The following is a 20,824-nucleotide window of genomic DNA, read 5'->3' as shown; positions in this document are numbered from 1 at the left end:
AAATTTACAAAATAGGCAAAACATTTGAACAGACACTTCACAAAGGAAGTCCAACTTACTCAAAAAGAAGTACATCATTATTCAAATGCAAATTAAAACTACAACTACAAACAAACCCTTACAATGGCTAGAATTAAAGAGTATATTTTCTTGCATTGGGGCAGAAGCAGAAAACTAAAATACATACATTGTTGGTGGAAAGGTAAAATTCTGTAACCACCTTGAAAACTTTTGCTATGTCTTATTAAATTAAATACCTGCCATTTAGCCCAGCAATTCTACTCCTAGGTGTTTATCTCAGAGAAACAAAAACATATGTCAATAAAACCACTCATAGAATAGCATAACCAAAATCAGAAACAATCTAAATGTTTAACAACAGGAGAATATGTAAACATACTGTGGTACATTTGTATAATGGAATACTACTCAGTAGTTAAGAAGCAGAATACTGATAACCACAATAGAAATGAATCTTCGAGCATTATTCTCAGAGAAAAATACCAGACATTAAAAAGTTCATATTGTATCATTTCTTTTATGTCCAAAATTGGAATTTTGAGATCACGCATTGCTGGAAGTAATCAAGAATAATCAAAGTGACCAATTGCTAGGGACATTGCAAGCTAAGTTAGACTAGATGTCCCCACTGGGCCTTTCCAGCATTTATATTCTCTGATTATAGCCATTTAGAAGCTGTTTATCAAAATTCAGTTTCCTAAACTTTAAAAGTCAGATGCTACCAGAGAAATGTAAGTAACTGACCTAGCAGCAATTATTATCATTATTTTGACAATACCTAAAATACAGTTTTGGGAAACAAAAATGGCAGATTGCTGCTTTATAAGAAACAGCAAAGAGTTCAGGACTAAGGAGTGCCTCCTAATAAACCTAGTGGCTTATATCTTATAATAGTAATGTGGACATATCCATTAGTTAAAGGTCAAATCAAATCCCAGAGGCAACTGAAAAGTAGGGGCTTAATACTGTCTAGTTCCTGCCAGGGAAAAGAAATTTTTCTAGCTTAATAAAAGACAGCTGGAGTTCCATATTTTATTCTGTATTAATCTGCTATGATATATTCTCTTAGTTGAAGTATATGAAGAAAGGTTAACCTCATGTAGATATGCAAGTCTCTAAATACAGATATTGCCTATAAATGGATAAAGTGTGATGACAACTTTTTCAGACAGTTGAAGACACTCTCTTTACTACTACTTGCAAACTCAACAAGTGATAGTTGCTTAAAGGTTAATGTTTTCAGGTTTCAATGTTTTCAGGTTTTATAAATTAACTTGGGTACTCTATTTCTTCAAAATAGACTGGATTATGTAGCACTTTGGATAAATCATTTAACTATGCATAATTTTATAACTTCATACATTGATCATTCAGGAAATCTCAGATCACTGTTATGTAGATTTTCAAAAAAAATCATACATTTCACTATACACTATCAAAAACTCACATCCATCAATATCACTGTTGATGACCTCAGAAAAGTCTTTAAATATAGGGAAGCTATCAAATTCCTGGCGGTAATTGCAACTTTTCCAAAATTCTAAATTTATCTTAAAAGCTAAAATTTCATCATTGGCAATCAATACTATTTCCTTGACATGCCAAGATGATTTCATTATTCATGATCCAATATTTGCCAAATGCTCGTCTAACTCATCATAGTGTACTTGCCAATCATTTTTCCAGTAGCATCGGGTACCATTTACCTTGCAACTCAATCACTAGCACAACTGTTTCCTCAGGACAAACATGCCACTTCAGCATGCAAGAGAAGTTTTTTTTTTTTATGTGTACTTCCCATTTTATCACACAGAATATTAAAAAGTTATGTACTCAAGGATGAAGGAATAATAAAATCAATCACTTCTACTGCATTTTGAAGGGAACTATTAGGGAGACACTGGTTTATTTTTCCCATAAGTATGGGGCAGTATCTACAATTACAGTTTGATGCCAATGAGTTTCTACTAAGATTTCAGAAGTTTTTCCCATTATTACTTTTGCAGCATCAAAAGCATTAGTGCAAATGTCAACACTGTGAGAAAAGGTGATGACATCTGCTATGGTTTAAGTGTGCTTTGTCCCCTCTGAAAACTCATGTTGAAATTTAATCCGTGTTGCAAGAAATAAGTGGGTGTAAACTTAATCTTAATGTGCTGTATAGAAGGGAGCCTCTGGGACGTGATTAAGACCAGATAAGCTCATCAAGCTGAAGGCCCCATGATTGAATATCAGTGTCTTAATAAGAGGGAGAGACCAGGAAACACACATGCATGTTCCTTGTCTCTCCCTATGTGATATCTTGAACCACCTCAGGACTTTGCCAACAAGCAGGCCATGACTAGATGTGGTCCTTGTCCTTAGACCAGAGCCATGAGCCAAAATAAATGTTTTTTTCTTTATAACTTTCCTTATCTGTGGTATTGTGTTATTAGCAACAGAAAACTAACTAAGACAACCTATCATTATTATTATTGTGAAAGTAACTTTGGTTCTGCAGTCTTGTTGAAAGTGTCAGAGGGACCCCTCAAAGCACACTTTCAGAATGATTGATAGATATCATTTAGCATATTAAAAGAGCTTTAAATAGAGCTATTACAGTGTTTTCAGTTTCTTACATAGGGAACAAAGATCTGTTTTTATCATGATTTGTTTCTAGAAAAGCAAGTCAACATTTTTCCATTTTAAAAAAAACTTCTAGAGGTCTGGGGTTGTAGCTCAGTGGCAGAGTGCTCACCTAGCATGCATGAGGCACTGGGTTCGATCCTCAGGACCACATTAAAAAATAATAAAATAAAGATATTGTGTCCACCTAAAACTAAAAAATGAATATAAAAAAATTTAAAAAGAAAAGTTTTTTTGTATATTTACATACATACATATGCATACACATGTGTGTATATAGCTGCGTAGATAGATAGATAGATCCATACATACAAAACAGGCAGCTTGAAATTTTGTCATCATGGTTTTGAATAATACAGGGTATAGCATTGTATTGAACTGAATTTTCAATTTCTTTTCCATACTAGGTATCAAGATAAAGATGTGAGGTTTGATTAGCTTTAGCTACTAAAACTATTCAAGACATGGTATCTTATCACTCAGGCTAGAGTTCCACCCACTCCAAACTATATGACTTAGAATCCCACGGTAACATACCTAACTGTGCTCTAGTATATTATTCAGAAAGACAGAACAATTATATTTAATTCTGCAGTCTTAAGTGCACTGCTTTATGGGACAGTTGATAAGGGAGGGAGAGAATTTTGCCAAGAAGGGCTTTAAAAAGAATTAGTAATTAGCTAGACATCACTCCTTACCCAGGACTAAAGAAAGACAACATTCCTGGTATAACTGTGGGGGAAAGGTGCCCTTTAAAAATACTCCATAATTCTCTGCACTTTTTAGTTCTCATCTGCCAAGAAACATAATAACTTTCCTTCCCACACATGTCCACATTAGGTCAAATATCGACTTTGGAGTCATATTAGTAAAATAAAACATTTGTGAAAGAGCAAAATATCAGTCATAGCCAGCCAGCTAGAATATTATCAAATATCAAGCAGCCGACATTTAGATTCTTTAATGTTCAGACTGTCACTAATAAGACCTGTGTGAATTTAAACTCAGGCTCTTCTTACACATTCTGCATTAGCTGAGGAAATTATTCTGAAAAAAAAATTCTGAGATTACTATCTTCCTTTTCCTATGAGGTCACAAGTTTCCATTTCTTTCCTCCTTTATTTCTTCCCTCTGTCCCTTCCTTGTTTCCTTCTTTCCTCCTTCAAATATTTTCTAAGTGCCTACACTACGCTGAAGAGTACTGCAGTATCTCATCATGTAGTATTGGGCTTCCACGTGTTTATGAAAGTGATTGGGAATCTTTGGGAACCAATAAAACAGAATGTCACCAATAATACATAATTAACTAAGATAGCAACTGCTTCTTCCCTGCAATGAAAAGTTCTCCCTAGTTTCAGCAGCGATACTGTCATCTGTCATCTGCCCCAGCTTCCATGCTGCTGATTGTGTGCTGAATTTTTATATATCTCTTATCCATGTTGCTTGGAATTGTGAAATGTCCTGACTTTTACTCAGTTCTATTCATTTAATAATAACATTGACTATTTGCTTTGCAAGTACTCTATTGTTCTTGTTTTGTTGTTTGTATTGCCGTCACTGGAATTCTGACCTACTAAACTTCTTCTGTCATATTTGTAAACCATTCATAAATATGGAAAGACAGTCTAGCATAATGCTAAAATGAGGTCTTGACTTCAACATCAGTCTTCCTGAGTTCATATTCCAACTCACTCATATCCTGGCTTTGGGATTATAGGAAAATTACCCGATCCCTCTAAAACCTCTGCTTTCTCATCAACAAAATACTGTTAATCATAGTAACTCCTTTAAAGATTTGCTTTAAGATTTACTTAGAGGAATAAACTGAAATCATTTTCTCTAAAATCAGGAACAAGACATGTCCTATTTAATATAGTACTTGAAATTTTAGCCACAGCAATTAGGCAAGAGAAAGAAATAGAAGATACTAACAGGAGAGAAAGAAGTCAAATTATTGCTGTTTGCAGAAAGGATGATCCCATACACAGAAGATCCTAAAAGCTCCACCAGAAGACTTCTAGAGCTGACAAACAAATTTAGCAAAATAGTAGAATACTAAATCAACATACAAAAATCAATACTGTATCTATACACCACTAATAAATTCACAGAGAAAAAATAAGGAAAACTGTTTCATTTGTAATAGCATAAAAATAAAATAAAATACTTAGGAATAAATTTAATCAAAGAGGTGAGAGGTCTTGATATGGGAAATTACAAAACACTGAAAAAAGAAATAGAAGAAGACACCAGAAAATGGAAAAGACTTCCCATATTCATGAGCAGGCAAAAGTAATGTTGTTAAAATACCTATAGTACCAAAAGCAATCAACAAAATTCAATGCAATCCCCATCAAAATATCAATGACTTTCTTCACAGAACTAGAAAAGTCCTAAAATTCATATGGAAGAAAAGACCCAGAATAACCAAAGCAATTCTGAGCAAAATGATTGTGGTATCAAAATTGTGGTATCACAATACCAGACTTCAAATTATACCACAGAGCTATGATAATAAAAATGGCATGTAGGTAATGGGATAAGAATAGATGTGTAGAACAATGGACTAGAAGACACAGAGACAAACCCAACAGATACAGACATCTCATTCTTGACACAGGTGCCAAAAACATATGTTGGAGAAAAGACAGACTTCTAACAAATGATGCTGGGATATCTATGTGTACAGTAAGGAAGCTAGATTCTCTCACTCAGCACAAAGGTCAACTCAAATTTGATCAAAAACCTAAGAATTAGATCAAAAATCTTGAAACTGCTGGAAGAAAACATAGGGGAAACTCTCCAACATATAGGCACAAACAATGACTTACTCAAGAAGACCTCTAAAGCTCAGGAAATAATACCAAGAATTAACAGTATGGCATCAAATTGTAAAACTTCTGTACAACAAAGGAAACAATAAAGGGTACAAAACAAGACTCTAAAATAGGAGGAAATCTTTGCTAGTTACTCTTCCAACAGTGGATTAATAATGAGAATGTAAAAGAACTAAAAAAAAAAAAAAGAAAACTTAACACCAAAAATGCAAATGATCCAATAAATAAATAGGTAAATGAAATAAAAATACTTTCCAAAAATGTTCAGCATCTTTGGCAATCAAAGAATTATGCATAAAAACTATACTGAGATTTTATCTTACTCCATTTACAATGCCAATCATCAAGAATACAACTAACAATAAATGGAGACAAGGATGTGGGGAAAAGGAACTTTTATACACTGTTGGTGGGAATTTAAATTAGTACCACTATGGAAATCAGCATGGAATTTCCTCAAAAGAGTACAAATGGAATGACCATACAATCCAGCTATACCATTCATTGGTATTTATCCAAAGTCAGCATATTATAGAGATACATGCATACCCATGTTTACAGCAGTATGAATCACAGTACCCAAGTAATGGTATCTAGGTATCTGTGAGCAGATGAATGGGTAAATAACGTGTGGTGTATATACACAATGGAGTTTTATTCAGCCATAAATAGGAACAAAATTATGCTATTTGCAGGAAATGGATAGAGTTGGAGAACACATCATGTTAAGCAAAATAAGCCAGTCTCAAAAGGTCAAGGGTCCTATGTTTTCTCTCATATGTGGAAGGTAAAGAGGAAAAATGAAAGAAAGGGAAAGATGAAAATAGAAGAGAGACAGAAAAGAAGAGGAAGAGGATTAGGGGGAGGGTAAGAGGAGGTAAGTACTAAGGAATGAAATTGATAGAATGATGTTATGTGTATATATGAATAAACTATAATGAATTCCACTATTTATGCATAACAATTATACACCAATAAAAAATTTAAAAATAAGATTAGTTTGGTAATATACACAAAGTGCTTAGTTTAGTGCCTGGCATATAGTAGAAGAACAAAACATACTAGTGCAACAGAATTTATATCACATATACTTTACATTCTTCCTATAATCACTTAATATCTTGATTGTTACAGCTTACTTAATACAATTCCCACTTTTATTCATTACAAGTAATTGTCACTCTTGCCTGCTGACTTTCAGACTGAAACTTACACTTTTGAATCACTTGGGTCTCCATCTTGCTGATTCCAGATCTTGGAATTTTCAATCTGCCAGTCTTTGTTTTAATCTGCTTTTTTGCTCCTGTGACTAAAAGACCTAACCAGAATAACTATAGAAGAGAAAATGTTCATTTAAGGTCTCACAGTTTCAGAGGTCCATATATAGCCAGCTCCATTCCCCAGGGGCTCCAGATGAGGCAGAACATCATGGTAGAAGAGTGTGACAGAGGGAAGTGGCTCACATAATGATCAGAAAGCAAAGAGAGAAAGACTCCACTCTCCAGATACAAAATATATACCCCAATAGCCATGCCCCCAAGGAACCACTTCCTCCAGCTACACCCCACCTGCCTCCAGTTCCCACCCAGTTAATCCCATCAGGGATTAATTAGATGGTTAGGTTAAGAGTATGACCCAATCATTTCTCCTCCAACCCTTTTTGCATTTTATTAACTACATAATTTCTTATAACAAATCCCTCTTTTTACATACACATACAGTAGGTACACATGTATCCAATCAGTTCTGTTTTGATGGAGACCCCTAGATAATATAGGTAAGGATATAGGAAAACTTGTGAAGTTCTCATTCCAGCTGATGGCTTCCAGGTGAGACTGGTCAACCAATGTTGCCAAAAATTTGTCAAGATAAGACAACAATCTGGAGTATTTACTACATCAATTTTTAAAAACTAACAAGAAAGTTAAATTTAAAAAAAAAAAAAGCACTGCTGGGCACAGTGGCACACACCTGCAATCCCAGCAATTCAGTAGGCTGAAGCAGGAACACCACAAGTTTAAGGCCAGCCTCAGTACCTTAGTGAGACCCTGTTTCAAAATAAATAATACAAAGGACTGGGGATGTAGCTCAGTGATAAAGCACCCCTGGGCTCAATCCCCAGTAGAAAGAAAGAAAGGAGCACATCTCATCAGCCTAGCAAAGTATGCTCAGAGATCATCAGCATCCCAGGATCTTCAAATACTTACCGCATCTTTAGATAGTTAGGAGCCATTAAAGATCTCTGGAGCAAGATTATTCTCTTATAAGGACAAGAACTAGAAGAGAGGCTCTAAGGGCTTGGAAACCAGCCAGGAGGTTCACGCTACAATGGAAGTTCAAATAACAAAAGTTCATAATAAAGACATAATTGTGAGACTAGAAAGAAGGAAAGGAACACTTGAGAGGTGGGGTAATAGAGGAGGATATGAACTGAAACTTACCATCGCAACACAAGGTTAACGATCAGGCCATTGGTAGAGTACTACTTCTCCCATCTCTGCAATAGCAACTTGTCTATTTCATTTCTTTGACAAAGAAAACGAAAGGAAAGCTTGTTCTATGAAATACATGTTCTTATTAATGTACACTAGTTAACAAAATAAATGTACTTCAAAACTTCAATGACCTAAGAAACAAAGTTTATTGCTTTGTATATGAAAGCCTACAGGGCTACAGCAAAGACGCCTTCTCCACAGGGATTCAGGTTCTAGGCTTCTCTTGAACACATGCCACTTCATAGGCTTCTGGGTTCCTGCACTCCAAGTCAGCAGACAGGTTGTAGGCTGGCCATGGAGGATCAGGCAGAAAGGAACCTGTGAAAAGAGAACAGACAGATATTTGCTTTTTTTTTCACATTTAACTACAAAGGAGGAAGGAAAAATGAATTATATGAACAGCTAAGCAGTGTGTCACATTATTGTTTTAAGTATTCATTCTACAGCTCATTATCTCACCTATAAAATGAAAGCTTTGGATTTAGTACTTTATAAGATTCCTTCTAATTTATGAAGTTTTTATTTCTTAATAGAGGCATTCTAAGGCAATAAAAAGGCACATTTTCTTTCCTCCATATTAAAAAGCATAGAAAATATTATATATTCAAATTGAGCCTCCATATTGAAGTAAATGACCACAATATTTGATCAAATATAACTTCTTAGAATTTTGAAGAAGATTGGAAGTATCTGTATAATTGCCACAATTTTTCTTCTATTAGGTATTGGATCAATGGTCTTTTCTTCATTTATTGTTTTTCTGTACTCATTAGAATTGTTTCATTATTATTATCACTATTATTATTGCGCAGAGTGTTTTTTGTTGTTGTTCCCTTATGACTTTTTTCAACTGATTTCATATTATTATAATGCTTTCGTTACTGAAGCAAGTGAGATAATTTTCCAGTCATAACAAGAACCAGTTTAGCCTTTGACAAACCATGAACCACCACCATAAACACAACAGTGTTAAAGAAATGTTAGAACCTTCTTCCCTAAAAAAACACATCCAAAGCCAGGTGCCATATTTAAACCATTGTATCCACCACATGGCAAAGCTGTTATCTTTTAGGGACTTGTACTGAAACAAAGATTCTTTAGATGATGATTTATAGCTGGTTAACAAGGAATAAAACTTTCATTGGTTGCCTAATAAACACCCCCTGGTTAATGCTGGCCAATTAAATATTCAGAACAGATTCCTCAAGATTTTTTGACCAGAGTGAAAGTCACCAAAGTACCTATCCTTACTTTAGATTCCCCTGATCACAGGATGTATTACTGGATGTCTTACTGTCACAAAATGAAACATGCAATTAGGATAACACTCTCTACAGTCACTGTCCTTAATCTGGCTACAAATAATTTTTGCCCTTAATAAAAACTTCATCTTTATTTAATATATTGTGCCTTCTATTGTGCTTTGACTCCTCAGTAAACCACCCATCTCACTATAAGAAAAAATTCTTTTTTTATATATTTATTTTTTAGGTGTAGATGGACACTAAACAATGCCTTTATTTTTATGTGGTGCTAAAAATATCCTTGATTTATTATAGGACATACATAGAATGATGCTATATCCTTTTAAAAAATAATACCTTACACATTATTCTAACTAAGGAAAAACAATATTCAAATAATATATTTTGTAAGCAATTATCATAACATGAATCACATGCAATTAATTGACATCACACAAAATCTCCTTTATGCATTTTATACACCAGGATATTCTTACAGTAATGACATGAGTATGTACAAAAGTGTAATGTAATTTTTAAGACTTTAATTAACACTGAATGGAATTATGCTAAGAACAAATAAAAGATGAACAAACGCTTTCTTTTCACCTTCTTGTTCTCTCTTGTTCCTAACAAAAATAATTTATAATTTCAACTCTTCCTGCTGCTTCTCCAAAATCCCAGTTTTAAACCCGATCAAAAGATGCCAACATATTCCAAAGTGAGAGAATGCTTTGGATTCTGTGCTCCTCCTGTCTTCCTTGTCTTTAAGGGATTTTAAGTCTTTTCTTTACCAAGCTGCCAGTTATGCTGAATTGTTCTGAAATGTGAATGATTTTTTTTTGTGTAAATATGAGCTACCATCAACTAGAGCAACAATAAGAACTTCACACTTGTCATTTACTAAAACCTGCCTTTTGAGCCCTGTCAGTCATGTGCCTCTACATGTGTGTTTCTTGGTTGGAGCAGCGTTGATTTATGGCAGCTTCTGTTTAGGAATTCATGTCGCTGTTTGGCATTTATGTAGTTCAGCTGTTAGAGAGTCAGGGAAAGAGGAAAGAAAACATGCAGGAGTGAAGGTTTCAGGGGCAAAGAGGGAAATAGGAAAGAGCTTTAGGTTGTGAAATAACAATGCCAGCCATGTGGCAGCAATAAACCACAGGCACAACCCCTTCGTTTAGGAAAGACACTGTGACAGCAGAACAGATGTAGCCCACACCCATCCTGATGATCTGGGTGGCCCGAGCACTGGCACAAAGGGCAAGTGTTGCATGAAATATTAGCAGTTACCTTCACATTTCAATATTTGTCATTCTTCAAAACACTGAGCTTGATTACAATGTGTGCCACTGAGCTTAAACATGCTTAAAGCACAGACAAAGAGTCCCTGGAAAGGAGGCATCAGATGAAAAGCTAAATAATTTGGGTTCTCACCCAGTTGACAGAACTGTACAGGATTCATGTTGGGGTCAAATATGCTCAGAAGTTCAGCTATTTATCTAACATTTATTGGAATAAAACTATATTCCTTGTGGCTCTTGCATCTTAATGGAAAAAATTAGAGTAGAATTTCTCTGGAGTCCTCAAAAACTTTGAGGTTCATATTAGTCTCAAGTCTCTAAGAAACTTTGCATTTAGAGATTAAAGTTCAGGAAACAAGCTTTTTTAGAATATGTAAACAGAGTGTAATCGCACTCTTTTCACTCCTTTTCTAAGTAACTTCGGGAAAAGTAACATAGGTTCTTTTTCTTATTTAACTGATTTTTTTTTTTTAATGCAGGGCATCCAACCCAGGGCCTCATGCATACTAGGCAAGCACTCTACCTTTAAGCTATATCTCTATCCTTTTAATTGATGTTTTCTATTTGTGCTCACCGAAGAGAAAAATTTGAGTGTCTACAGATTGTTTGGAAGTTGTGGATTACAAATTAAGACAAAAAGAGTTAAACAAAAGTGTATACAAGTTTAAAAATTATATATATTTTCCAAAAATCATCATTTCCACTCTATAGCTGCTCCCCTTCTTTAACTAAATAACTTGAGCCTTCATGTGATGCATTTTAGATTTATTGTGAAATATACACTAATAATTGCATCTCCATTTACAGTAGTACTGTAAACTTTAACAGATCAGCAAAATTTCTATTCCTTATTAATGTTTTACTATTAATGTATTAATATTTTCATTTCATATTAGTAGAAAACCTCTTTAAAGTAACAAAGTATAATAACCAGAATTGAAGAAAATTACTATATAATATTTGTAGAAGATTCTCATTTATGTTCAACTTCTTGGGGATATGCAGCTTGATTTATGCTCACCTATTTTAGTTGCAGAAAACAATAACAAGCACAAGACTAGAACAAATTAAGTCTAATAACTAAAGTAGTATATTCATTATGGCTAAAAGTATCCACTATGTATTGATAATATGCAACAATAAGAACTCTTTGTGGGGCTGGGGATGTGGCTCAAGTGGTAGCGCGCTCACCTGGCGTGCGTGCGGCCCGGGTTGGATCCTCAGCACCACATACAAAAATGTTGTGTCCGCCAAATACTAAAAAATAAATATTAAAAAATTCAAAAAAAAAGAACTCTTTGTATTTGTATCTAAAGAGCAACATTCTTTATTTATTACTATTATTTTTTTTGTATCAGGAATTGAACTCAGGAGCACTCAGCCACTGAGTCAAATCCCCAGCCCTTTTTGCATTTTATTTAGAGACAGGGTCTCAGTAAGTTGCTTAGGATCTCACTAAGTTGCTGAAGCTGGCTTTGAACTCGCAGTCCTCCTGCCTCAACCTTCCAAGCCTCTGGGATTACAGGTGTGCACCACTACACCCAGCCAACATTCTTAAACTTAAAATCTCTTCATAACTAATGAGTAAAATCATCAGTCAATGGTATATACAGTAATTTTCATGCACTTATAATTTCTTCTTTGCAGTCATTTGCCAAAACAGAAGAGTAAACTAAACTCCTGGCCTTCCTCTTCCACACTTAGTATTGCAACAATTCTCTGAGGCTTAGAACTTTTTTTTTCTTTAATATAGCAAAGTGGTTAACTGAGGCATAGTCAAGCACATTTTTTTTTCAATATCTCAGCAATGAAAGTATTCTTTATTTTAATGTTAACAAAAGTATTCTTTTGGTAATAAAATACTAGCAGACTAAAGAAAGTTAGTTGTTAATACCGGATTCAAAAAGAGGTATGCATTGGACATGAAAGTAGGACATTATCTCAAACATCATGCTCTGCTGTACATGGCATAAAACTGGGGTTTGCTGACATTTTTATTCCAATCAACTATTAGAAATAATATCTTGGTATCCAGGAACAGTGCCACATGCCTATAGCCCCAGTTGCCAGTGATGCTAAGGCAGAAGGATTGTTTGAGTCCTGAATAACAAGGTCAACCTAGTCAGCATAGTGATACCCATTTCAAAATAAAGAAAAACAGAAAAAGGAAAAGAAGTGATATATTGGGAAATTTAATAAATGAATGCTGTAGAACTTTATAAATGAATACCTATCCATAGATTTTAAAAATAAGAGTGCTCACTTGGAAAGCACACTTAATACTACAATGAAAACATTACAGAGATTGGCATGGCTTCTACACAGGAATAAAATACAAATTTGTGACTTTATCTGTGTTTTGGGGGGAAAAACAGTGGTTAGGGGATGTAAGCATGTAAAGATTACAAAGAAGAATTATATTACATTTATCAGAAATAATCAAATTGTGTGCTTAAAGTTGGTGAATTTGACATTATAATACCTTTTAAAAAGCTGACAAAATGTCTCCAAATACTAAAAATAAAATCTTTGTAAAAATTTTCATTCTCTCATCTCATACACTAATTGTAGTGATAAAACTTCATGAAAATCAGAGACTGTCCTATTCTCTGTTCTGACCTGGGGGATTTCAGGCATGACAGAAGCAAGTTTTATATTAATTAATTAGTCACTTGGAACTCAGTAAAAAATTCACTATATTTAAATATAAAATAATAATTTTAATGTAGCATCAAATAAATTAGATATTTAAATGAATGTTGAGGAAACATATTAAATGTTTAATAAGTTGCCTCTCAAAAACCAAAATACTTTTAAGAATCACGGATCTTTTTAAAGATAAACAGTATTATTCAACTTTTGACCATAAAATTGTATTTTTTGTTCCCCAACCATTCATTGAATGAAAACATAAAACAAACATGTATGTTCAAGTTATAACAGAGAATGGGTATCTGTGTGTGTGTCTTCAGTATATGCAGTCAAAATGACAGAAGTTTGATGAGATGGTTAATGTGGAGTTACTTTCTGTCTTTTCTCCCTCTAGACTTTTTCTGACCTGTCAATCTGATGAGGTGGGGAAAATGTCGCTTAAACAGAAAGCAAACTGAAGCTAAAGACCATAGAGAAGATTGATTAACCCCACGTTATCAAGGAAGTGTCAATAGCAAGGAGCTACTGGGCTCCTGCACTGTTTTCCTCTAAACTTTTAGCCTTACATCTGTCAAACTTCAAGATAACTATCCATCATGGAGTCAAAGTGGCGAACAACTGTGTGGTACTTTGATAAGGGACAGTGTCACAATTTGTCTCCTTCCCTTCCCACGGATCGCCTCTAATGGGGTAAGGCCAGGCCAGGCCACAACAGCTGCAAATAGCCCAAAGACATTCTTCAGTGTAAAATAGATTCTTAGCAAATACATAGAACAAAGATACAAGCAGCCCTCAAAACAGATCTAAACACAGTGATTATTTGCTTAAACATTTCATGCCAATTGTATATATTCTTTTCTTACTAAATATTAGTTTTGATGAACCAACCCAATGTTTACTTATAACTAAATGGCAAGAATGCAATACTTTTAAAAATATGATAATGCTACCCTGAGAACTAGAGTGCAGCATCTATATAATAATCTGAGTAATATTTCAAATTGTGACCAAATTACATGGTCATTTATGTATTGCCTACAAGGAGGTAATTCACGCATTTAGATATATGATAGAACATCTATGCAATTAAAAATGGAGCACTATTCCCATCCTTCCTGCAAAAGACAACTTACCTTATAAAGCTTAGTCACCTAGAAAATGTTTATGTCAAATTAGGAAAAAGGAAAACTTAAAAATGTGAGTTGTGAATAAAATCCTGTTAATAAACATACACAAAAAAATGAATGTTTACAAAGTATACCATTGATGAGTCAGAGTAGTTAGATAATATATTTTCAGCCCTATTTTATTAATTTTTCCAGAGATTTTTCTAATTTCTTGATATATAGTTTTCTCTACACATTTGTAAACTTAGCAACTTTATCTTAAGATTCCTTAACATTTTGTGTCAGTAATTATTAGCCTTGAAAGGAAGAACTCTGTATCATAACCAGCAGGGGGAAAGTCAACTCAAGCAGACTTGTGACTATCTTATTGTGAGTCAGTAGACTTCAGCTTTCTGAGCAGGAAGCAGATCTACTTAAGGTTAGTGAGAAGAAATGTATCCTAAGCAAGCATCCTGATGCCTTGTCATGGTATTCTGAGTCTTTCTAAGAGGAGGGAATAAAATATAAATTAATAAAGAGAACCTAGGATTTTATGTAATTAGTTCAGAACCTCAAAGAGCACCTAGTGTGTTGATTTTAGTTTTGGGGGATAAATAGCTGAGGAATGACTCTAAAAAAATTTAAAAATAAATCTATTTAAGGGGAAACACTGAGTTTCCCCTACCCCAACTCTTTTTTGGAGAAGACACAGCTTCTTAGCTCATATTTGTCTATTAACATTCTCCAACTGTCATGTTGTCTAAGTACATTATTTTATCTTGAAGGCATTTTAGTATATTTGGTTTACCAAAATACAAAGAACTATCAGAGAAGTATAATCATCTAGTGACATTTTTAGTTGACATTTTTACATTGGAATTGGACAAGGATGGGGCAAAACAAGATCTATGGAAAACAGGACAGTAAATAGGATAGAGACCACCAAAAGTGAGGTGGTTACTGAAGGGGAAGGGAAGGATCATATAAATGAAATTTTGTTCAACCGCATTTGATCCTGAGTCAATCCTGTTGCTCCTGGTTGAGTAAAGGACATGAACTTCAGAATCAGACAAACTTGGGTTCACATTCTCTCTTTACCACTTGGTAATTGTGAGGTCATTACCAAGTTACCTAATCTGTCTCCACAGAGTATTTTCTTTATTGTTCAGTAAGTAGGGAAGGTAATATATGCTTCATGAAAATATTTAAGTAATTAAGGAGGCAACTGTGTATTGAACTAGACATAACAAAAACATCATAAATGTGAATTACTATTTTTCTATTATTTTTATAGTGAATTACTATTATATAGTAATTATATATATTCTATATTTATTTCTATTATTTCTATAGTGAATTACTATTGTATTTTTATTTTCCTTTGCTTTTTTCCTTCTGTAAACTAACATTACATTGTGCTCCCTAAACTCATATTTGTAACAACTTTGAACTCTATTTTTTAAAAAAACGAATTACCAGCACTGTCCCTCACAACAGTCAAGATTTAGTCCCCAAAGGCCATAATGGCTCCTGAGGATCCTACTTTCCATTTGAAGAGAAGAGTTAGGTCATTTTGGTGTGTTTTTTTTTTTTTTTAGCTTCCTGAGCAAATGGCATGGAAACTCCACTTGCATGCTTCTTGAATAAGGAATTCAAACTGTCTGTTCATCCTAATCTGTTACAGAATATAATGAGCAACCCAGATGTGGACTTCATGAGACTGGAGCCACATGTGAAGACCAGTAGAGAAATGATTATCTCATCACAAACCCCCAGATGAGGCCTCTAAAGTTCAGTGGGCAAGACAAGGAGCCACATTGTCAGAGCTCTCTAGAAGTCCAGGTAAGAGGGATCAGGAGTGCTATATGAGCACATTCAAGGTTTGCCCAACCTGAAAAAGTGCCAGAAATATCAACTCTCTCTTAGCAACAAACTTCCTAGAAACTGAATAGAACAAAGTTCAAATAGCAGTGTCTTTTGCTTGTTACATACAAGCTGTTTGGAATTTGCAAATTCCAAAACATTATGGGTTAAAAAATCTTCCAAAGGTGTATAGCAGATAAAATTAGAATGATGTTGGCCAAGGGTTTAACATATAGCTTTTACAAGGTTGATATGTTCCTACTATCCCTAGTTTTAGAACAAGCAAATTGGGGTTTAAAAAAATAGATTTTTATTTTAAGCTCTATAAGTTTAAATAAAAACAAGTTTAAACAACAGTCATGTTAATTGCTTTGTACCTGATATTTTCATAAAGTCTGTAAGAGTGTCACTCACTGAAAAAGCATCAGGGGGAGGACTTTGCTAGATTCTCATCTGACCTCCCAAAAGCTATCAGCTCTTCCAATCTGATGAGAAAACCAAGCCCATATAATATGTAACAATAATCCATAAGCTTGCTGTGACAGCATTTAGTATACAAGCATTGTTTCTGAGAATATATTCAAACATGAATAATTATGCAAGGTAGGTCTATTATACTATCAAATAGAAAGAAATTTCTAATGTAAAAAAATGATATAAACTTTGTACTTTACATTTCAGAAGCCAAAGAGCAAAGGTTATTTTCAATGAGGCTTTTCCATCCACAAGGAATTACTTACCCTACATACATACACACACCCATGCACACATATACACATATCCTAATGCATAGATGTGTACAACAGTATCTTTCAGGATGCTAAGCATATGATATACATGACAAAGCATTGCTATACCAGAAATAAGCTCTTAATAGTCATATGTGATCATTCAGTGAAGAGAATGTTTAGGATAACCCAATTTGAGAAAGCTGCATTACAAGATCAGATTCTATTTTTAGGCTGGGTTTTTCTAGACAGATGTTGAAAACCCATAAAGAGGATTTTAAAAGTGTTATTACTGATAAATTATTGCGCCCTTAATGTGGTCCGTACTGTGGCAATAGAAGCTTCAGGAAAACATCTTTTCTTTCTGTCTCTTTTTCTCTTTAAACTTTATTTATAGCCTTGCAAAAGACTAGCATTCACATAACCCGCCTTTGCAGGCGTGCCAGAAGATTAATGATATCGCAGAGTTCTTGAGAACAAAAATGTGTCTACCACTGTGTTGAATAATCTCTCCTTTCACACATTAAAAGTGAGATGAGGCCTACTTTAGAAAGCAAGGACAATGTGTCACAAAGAGTTACTTGGCTTAAAGACATACCCGTATTGCTATCCTGAATCACAAATTGTTTTCATGCATGTTATCTCAAGAAAAAGAAAGCTTTTATCACCACCACTTTTTGAAAAATTTACATAGAGTCTCAAATTTTGACTTATTCCAGCATTTGTGTGTGTGTGTGTGTGTGCAATCTGTTGCTGGTTAAGAATTGAGAATTAAGAGAAGGTTGTACATTTTGACCTCTGTCTCTACTCTTCTCAAATTGGGCTAACAAGACTAAAAGCTATTTAAAGACTTAAATGCTATGGATGTGATCATTTTTGTTAGAGCCATCTTTTGCTTAGGGTAGAAAGAAGGATAATAACAATAACCCAACTTTTATTGGAAACTCACCACATGTCATTCGACAGGCTAGGGGTTCAACATACATTGTCTCATTTAATCCAACTAAAAGGCAATCACTACAATTATCCCCTTTGAAGAAGAGGAAAATTTATGCTTAGAGATATACACGACTCACTCTAAATTGCCCCTCTGATAAGTAACAAAACCACAACTCAAATCCAGGCTTTGGATCAATGCCACTTTCTTAACCACTAGGCAACACTGCCTCTCAGGCTACATGTATTGATATAAACATTTACTCAGCCACGTAATACTTTCAGGTTGTTTATAATTTCCAGGCATTTTATTACCAACATTTAAGTACTTACCATATGCCAGTGACTGTCTTTGACCTTTGGGATTATAAAAATAAGTAAAACACTTCTTGTTCTTAAAGTGTAGTGAGACCATAGAGCCAATTTAAGACTTCTCACGCCCTAGCCATTCAGAGTTTTACAGATCGGCCTGACATCATACAAAACATTAAAATGCACTCACATTCTCACACTAAATATAACTTGCATATCTACATATGAGTTGAGTTGCATTTGCTTGAGATTATTTTATAGGCATGTTAAGATTCATTAGTTTAGATGCAGATTTTTCAGGATTTATAGCCAATATAAGTATTTTTCAGAATTTCAAACATTTTTGCCCAGGCTCCCCACCTAACAGTACCTAGGGCCTAGTGAGAAAGATTTAAAAATTAGGAAAGTGACACAAACTGGATAATCTGAAGTAAAGGAAGAACATAATTAGATCTAATTCATAGAACCATCCTTTATCTTCTGTGTAGAAAAATGAAGGCAGGGGCTTGAGGTAGAGAAATCAATTATTAAGTTACCATAGTACCTTAGGTCACAGACAAATTAGCATAAAAATAGCTAAAATATGATACAGAAAATACTTAAGACAAAGAATTTATATCACTTGGTATTGCACATCAGTAAGTGGGAGGGATGAAGGAAACAAATATATATAACCCTCATATGTGATGGCAACTGGGTAAATGGTAGTCCATTCAACTGGGTGGAGAAATCGGACAGGAAAATTGACAAGTCCAATTTCAAACATGTTGAATATAAGTTAGAAAATGCCAAATAGGCAGATAGATATACAGGTCTGATGTCATTAGTGAGGTCTAGGTAGGAGACATAAAATTAGAGGTCATGATTTTGCAGGTTTTACGATAATTTAAATTCTAAAACCAAATGGCATTGGTCGAGGAGAATTAGTAGAGAAATAAGAGCAGGATGCCAAGCGCTGAGCCATGAAAGAGCATAACATTTACAGAATGAGAGAGAACAAAACCACTCAAAAAAGAACCTAGGGAGAGATGGCAGAGAAAGCTTGACGGAAATAGGATTAGTGAATTTCAGAAAAAGGAGTTGCTCTACAGTGTCCCAGATGGCTAAGAAGTCAAGCGATAGAAGGACCAAGAGGAGACCATTCTCAGATCATTTGGTGACATGGAAGATCACGGCCTTAAAGGAATATAGGACAGAAGTCAAAATGCTATCAACAATACCAATAACTCATACTGAGAAGTTAAGATAGCTTATATAAAAACACATGCACATATATACACATACTCATGTGGGTTTGTGTCTTACCAAAATATATGCACACACACACAATCTTAACAACAACATTAAAAAGTAGGTGCTATACTTTTATTTTCCACTTTCCAGGAGAGAAAGTGGCAACACAGAAGCCTGACAACTTAATAAAAGCCATAGGCTAGTAAGAGGTAAAGCCAAAAACTGATGAACAAGGCCAAAGACCTGCACAGTAGGTGAAGGAGTACAGGCTGGGGATGTAAATAATTTATTCCAGAAGAATAGCTGTGATTTTTTTTTCAGAGAGCCTTACCTGGGAAGACTGTCTGCTTATCAGGTACAAGCAATCTGGTGAATACTGGTCTGACTGAATATAAAGAGATATGAATGACTTATGGAAGAATCTTTTTAAATATAAGTGTTGATTTCAAGTGGCAATGGTAACAACATGGAGAACTTTTTTTTTCAATGTACTGTTATCTTAAGTTTTATCAACAATACACTATTTATTGTTGTCCATTAAATCTAATATTCAAGTATAACACTAATTGGAACTGCTTCAAGAATCATTCCGACAATCATTTCCAAAATGGAGTTTTCCCAGCAAATCCACTGAAATAATGGTAGCCATACATTTCATTTTAAATTCCTAGTTTCTTTACAAAGTATCCACTATATGCATGCACTGTGGGTGGAGAGCATTTTCCTTACAGACGTATCTTAAACCAGAATTGTTAAAACAGGTCAATCTGCTCCACTATGAGAGGTTAGTTAAATGTAAATTGTCGAAAAAAGTTTAGTTTTCAGAATATCAGTGAGATACTACTGATGGTATGAAGTAAAAGAAGAATTTCTTCATAATTTTATTTTCATTTTCAAATATTTTAGGAGTATTGTGTGGCCACATTCATTATCTGTTAGTGCTTGTATCACAAGCCACTGTCTTGGATGAGAAAACACATCAAGTATTTCTTATTTACATGCCTTATTCTTCCAGGATCTATAGCACAAGTAGGAGGATATTAATAATCAGAAAATCTATTTTAAAATCAGATTTAGAAACACAGAATGATCTCTGGAGTTTAAAAAAAGGAAAAAATATATATTTAAATAAAATCACTAAAATTATGATTAGCAATTTGGGGAAACTTAGGAGACCATTTTTTCAATTACCATTATCATTCCAGTTTTCAATTTGGTGGTCTGCTTTCTGTCTCTTCACTTAAAAAAAAAAAAAAAGTTTCATTTCCAAAAAAGAAAACCAATAATGTTTGCAATTGTCTCAAGATTTTTCTTTGGCCACAATTGCCCATTTTCCATAATTTAATTTCCCAATGACAGTCCCATGAACTTTATTGTCTTGTTGACTGGCCAAAGACACACTATTTTGTCCCTAGATAAAGAATTATTTAAGGGATGCTGGACACAACTAACATGAAATTGGGAAAGACAA

Source organism: Marmota monax, unplaced genomic scaffold (assembly GCF_021218885.2).
Source record: "Marmota monax isolate L192 unplaced genomic scaffold, Marmota_monax_Labrador192_F-V1.1 WCK01_AAM20220418_F8-fsc00018, whole genome shotgun sequence".
Taxonomy (NCBI): Eukaryota; Metazoa; Chordata; class Mammalia; order Rodentia; family Sciuridae; genus Marmota; species Marmota monax.
This window is presented reverse-complemented; position numbering follows the sequence as displayed.